The following is a 6,024-nucleotide window of genomic DNA, read 5'->3' as shown; positions in this document are numbered from 1 at the left end:
TCTGGGTCACACAATATTGAATAATAAACCACTCTAGACTGGGCATGATTATGCAATTCACCTAGGTTAATTTGTAGCTTGGGAGAAGAGGCTAGATATTTTTTACCTCCTCAGTATTTAGATCTTTAGTAAAAATTGCACAGTCCCAGTGTCCTAGTTTACTCCCCCTCTGTATGCATCCCTCAGTCTGGGCTTTGTGAGGTTGAAAGACATGGAGAATAGCTATAATGGCCAACCCTCAGTCATTTTATAAATCTAGATCACTGACATCAGGACAACAGGTGAACAAAGAAACCCAATCTACTTGGCTCCTCCTAAACCAACTACTAAACGGTCCATTTAAAATTCTTACTGTAGTTGTTGCTGCTACCTCTGGTAGCTGTTGTTTCTACTGGTTTTGTGCCATCTGAACTGACTGCCATCGACAACAATGTGTCCTTTCTGTGTCAGAAGGACCTGCTGTATTCCAGAGGGCAGACAAAGATGAGGCCCAGCAGAGTGGTGGTAACAGGAGAAAGATTCTATATCATTCAACTATTAGTAAAGAGAACTAAGAGGGGCTTTTTCTCCTCCTTCTCTTCAATTTCATCTTGCTCTCTGTAAACAGCCACTAATTTCTGCTTGATCCTCCTGTCCCTCTTTCTTTGACTATTCCCTCCAAATAAATGAAAACCCCAAGCTGGGTAGGGCAATATTCTACAGTTTCTGCTTGTCCACTAAGCAGCTGAGAGACTGTCAATATCTAGAAGGGTGATGTGCCTTTTCTTGCTTAATGCAGCTGCTGTGCTGTGTTAACTTTCAACTACAAATCTCACTTTGATATCTTTCTCAAGTGAGCTAGCAAAACCCTGTCTTTCAGCCACTCACTCTTGTAATTCCATATCATGGAGTTTAGCCCTGGATGCAATTTTCTGCTTATCTCTTAGAAATAAAAACACCCTTCTGAAGACTGGATCACAGGGGGATATCAAAAGAGGAGAGTGTCTTATCTGTGAGAAGAGTGTTGTTGAGAAGGTTCAATCCTTGTGGGGGGGAAGACAGCCAGAAATACTCTAAATGCGAGCCTCTGTATAATAACCTGATACCTAACATAACAATTTAAAGCAGAACAAAACTAACTTTTAGTTTGGGAGTGGGTGGCTAATTTCACTTACCCATTTCTAAACACCAGTCGTTGAAGACCTAATCATTGCCATCCCAACTGTGAACAATTTTGGATTCTCCTTTATTCCTTCTAATCTGGAACATCCCTAATACATCTTTCCTCTCTTAGGCTCTGAAGGGCAATATAAACATAACCATATTTTGCTGTTTTCCTGGTAGCTGTTGCCTGATGCCCTAAAATAAACCCTACACTCCACCATACATACTTGTTAATAGTTTGAGAATATCAATAATTGTACAAACACTTATGGGATTAGCGCTTTCCTTAGAAACCTTTCAGGACTCAAAAAGAAAAGGAGTACTTGTGGCACCTTAGAGACTAACAAATTTATTTGAAAGCTTATGCTCAAATAAATTTATTAGTCTCTAAGGTGCCACAAGTACTCCTTTTCTTTTTGCAAATACAGACTAACACGGCTGCTACTCTGAAACCTTTCAGGATGCAGTATTTTTTAGTTTTGCTCTGGCCATTGCACAAATATTAGTTTAAAAAAAACCGGTGTTGGTCACTCTCTTGCCCTCCTTCTACATTAAATTACTTATTTTATGGGCTTGATGCAAAAATTACTGGGTGAGGTTCTATGGCCTCTGTTATGCAGAAGTCAGACTAAATGATCATAATGGTCCCTTCTGATGATAAAACGGACAAATCGAGGAATCTTGCAAACAAAGTTGAATTTAAACACACACACGCACAAATCTTGGATAAGTCCGCTCTAATGTTTGCTTTTTGACATATGCACTACAGTCTAGCTTCCCATCATAGGTATTTGAGCCGTCAATCAACTTGATAGCTAAGTGCTAATTTAATTACAACTAATCATCAATGGAAGAACAGTTCCATCTCTTAATCCAAACTAGAAGCTTTTTCAAAATCTGGGAGTAGTTTAGTTAAACCAGTTGCGGCAAGTTGGAACAACTGGATCAGTATGACTCTGTTTGATAGCTATGCTTATCAGGTTAGATCCCAACACCTGATTAAAGCTGATTGGGTCATTGGGATTGCCTTGGTGTAGGGGAATCCCTATCTGGTGTAGAGCTGATGGAACCCACCAGACCTGGCACAAGGATTATGTCGGGGCACAGTCAGAACTCTACCATACTCAGTGATCCTTGGCTGAGGAAGTGCCCCATTGGGTATCACTGCAGCCAGGCATAAGATAAAGCAGCCTTTAGGCAGCTCTAAGTTACTCCAGAGTTCAAGGAAGCTAAAGGTGACCTTTGCCCATTCCTAGCCCCTCAGCTGAACTGAGTGGAGCTCTGATGCAGCTAAGAATCTGGCCCGTGAGTTTTAAGGACCCAGTCCTTCAAACATTTACTAATGGGAGTAGAAAGTATTGACAGGACAGGACACTTAGTTTGCATTTTTCTAGTACAAAATCGAGGAATATCATTTGGTAGTGCACATGGGAACTAAAACGACTAGTGGCACAGAACAGGGAGTACTGGTTCTGTAGCATGTTGATGGCACTCCTTTCAGAAAGTCAGCAAATGCAACTTTTAGCCTTACAAAGAGAGTTAGTGAAATACATTGTGTAGATACATGATCCTGCTTTTCAGGTTGAAAGAGCATAATAAAGATATGGTTTTAAATAAAAGTAATTACGGATTTAGTGACAGGAAAGAGGACAGTTGTAATTTTTATGCATTTCCCTGACTTGAAACAGGAGAAAGTTTTTAATAAAAACTTAGTAGCAGTTCACTTCTGGTGCAATTGTATAACTTTTGACTCAAAGCTGATGTGGGCTCTTGGTGACCTAGGTTCTAAGCAGACAACATGTTACTTCCCAGAGAATACTATGTGCTATACAGGAATTCAGAGGCATCATCAGCTCTTATACAATGGGCCGCTTTCAGCCATGCTTAGAAAAGAAATACATTTGATACTTTAACCTGTGTATATGGAAAAGCCCAGAGAATCTTCCTTTACATCTCATGTTAGGGGATTAACGTTTACTCCTTTTTATTTTCTATCTTCTTTGCTGTAACTTCCAGTAAATACATAGTTGTTTTTATCTAATGGGATCTGATGCTGTATTGGACAATAAACTATCTGGAGATTTCAAACAGGATGTTACCTTTGTCTTGTAAGGAGATGTAGTCAAATGAGTGACCTAGTCAAATGAGTCACCTACTTACTGGGCACCAGGACAGTCGCTACTCCTAAGAGATGACCCAAAGGGACCTGCAGTTACACTGTAAATGTAAAGTGAATCAAAAGTAACCCGTGCCATTCTATCATCCCATTGCTTTTTTGGTGGTGGGAATCTAAGCCTCCTGCTGCACTTTTTCCTTTCAACCTTAACTAGAACAAAGGCGCTATCAATCTTAGGAGTGAGGTGAGCTTTCTCAGCAACTGACCCATGACTGTGGAACCCACTTCCAGAAGAGAACCAGAATAATCATGGAACTCAGCACCTTTAAAAGAAACAGCAAGTGATGAAGATTAAAACACATAAATACTAGGAGATGTACAGTTCTCATGCAAGCCTTAGGAGATCCACCATTAGCAAATATGTCTACCTCAAAAGAAGAGGGAATTCAAACATGAATAAATCTCTTATTTGGAAACAAGATCATTTCAAACATGCCAGCAAGAATGAGTTGTATGACATGTTGTTGAGCAAGCTGGCTCTGAGTTACAGGAGTGCATTATTATTAACAAGCTTTTTAGAAAACAGAAGCACACATTTTTCATAGGAGCCTAACTAAGAAAAATGCCTCATCAGATTTAATGCTTTTCCATACAAAAAAAGTCACATGTAGGCGGATGCTAAGCATAAGAAAATTCACTCCTTTCAGGCATTTTCTCAGTTATAATGGAGTGAAAACTAGGGGTTAGAATAGATTTGCTCATCCAACCGTCCAGTATGGGCATGCTGTGACTCCAGCCTGTGCTGTAGGGTTAATCTTCCATCACCATGGAACTGGTATTCCCTAATATTATATGCTAATGTATGCACATGAACTGGCAAAGATAAAGACTCTCAAGCCACACCAGGGAATAACTTGCTGCGTAAACTTAGACGCGCCCTTTAACTTCTTGGAGAAGTGAGGGGGGGAATTGGATGCAGGCGGGTGGCCTGCAGAACAAAAGCAGATGTTTCTAGATACTAGCTCATGCTTGAGTCTGCAGCAGCTTCAAGATATGTTTGAACCAAACAATTTCTTTAGCACAGACACACAATGCGATGTCAATACTTCATGATGCTAGCTTTGGGTTGGGAGTGGGGGAGGAGTTTCCTTCAAAGGAAGAGCTGGCTTGGAATTATTTCCAGTCTCATGATGCCTTTTGTCTCAGAGTTTGTTTCTTCTAAGTATCTTTTCACTCGCTTCAGCCCAGTGACATATGCTGCCTTATGAACAAGTCTCAAAACTGTAGGGTAATTTTCTTTCTCTCCTCTACAATTGGTGGCATTTGATCCTATGTGTTCTGTTTCAGTAAATGTGTGAGGGGGGAGCTCAGCATTAGCTGGACTCTGCTATACTTTCTGTTATCATAAACTGCTGACATTTGGTTTTTTTTTTAACACTTGATTTCAGCCTGCCTTAGCAAGACTAGTCTGTATTATGCTAAGCATATTAATTAGCATTGCCCGTGCATTATATGACTAAAAATTATGCATTTTGTAGGCACCTATTATTCATAAAGTGCATAAACCCATTCATATTACATTCAAAGAAACAACAAAAACTGTTTTTGTACCAACTGTGGCTCCCTATATGAGGCTGGATTGTTTGAAAGAAGGGTACAAAAAGTTTGAGTCCATGATTATAGTTTGCCCAAGACTTTTCTTTCCTTTGGTTTATTATTCCAATTCCTGATCCTTTCCTTTTTCCAGCGAAAACACATTAATACAATTTTTTTCAGTCCAAAATAATTTCCAGAGCCTGGTATATTTGTTACTGTGTACTTTAACACCGCAATATATTACTAAATCAGTGTTATAATTTAACTGAAGTGGTTGTTCCAAAATAGGCGGGAGGAAGCAGCGAAGGTAGATGCTTTGGCCTGATTTTCTCAGCAGGATGGTATTGAGCTTTGTCTACACAGGGAATTTGCCCTGATTCCAGCCTACGTTCATCACTTTCAGGTTTAAATTAGTGTAAATGGTGAATTCTCTGTAACTTGAAGTCTTTAAATTATGATTTGAGGACATCAGTAACTCAGCCAGAGGGTATGGGTCTGTTACAGAAATGGATGGGTGAGGTTCTGTGGCCTGCAACATGCAGGTCAGACTAAATAATCATGATGGTCCCATCTGACCTTAAAGTCTATGAGTAACCAACCAACCCATGTAAATATGTTTGCTTTTTAGTTTTATACTGTGCAGCCTAATTGCCTTGTAGTCTGATCCTATTATTATTATTTATTTAGTGCCATAGTTATGCATAGCACATGTTAGATGTACAGTTTGCAATCAGGCTATGTACACTATGATGATCAGTGTTGATCATTAAAGAGTCCAACACACACTTCATAAGAGCAAGGCTGTTAATTATGCAACTAACTCATCATTTCAACTGAAACTCTGATCATTTCATTCTGTCTATATAAATCTACCCTATTAGTTCTCTTGGAAAATGTATTCTTTTTCTTCCTAACCTACACCATAGTGTAGTGTTGCTGTGTACTTTTAAATACACCCCAGAGTTAGCTGCATTTCAGTGGTGGATGAACTGATACTTGCATAGAGTTTATATATCAATGTGTAAAGAGCTCCAGTTTCCTTCAAGAATATCATTATTTTCAAAATGTGTAGCAATGAAAGCAAAAGAGAAGAACAACTGAGTTTTCAAACTATTATGTTGTTTTTCTTTAAAGTGACAGCTTTACCTGATCCCGCAAATCCTTACACG

This window comes from Natator depressus, chromosome 2, assembly GCF_965152275.1.
Source record: "Natator depressus isolate rNatDep1 chromosome 2, rNatDep2.hap1, whole genome shotgun sequence".
NCBI classification, from domain to species: Eukaryota; Metazoa; Chordata; order Testudines; family Cheloniidae; genus Natator; species Natator depressus.
The sequence above is the reverse complement of the archived record's forward strand: the minus strand, read 5'-3'. Positions refer to the sequence as shown.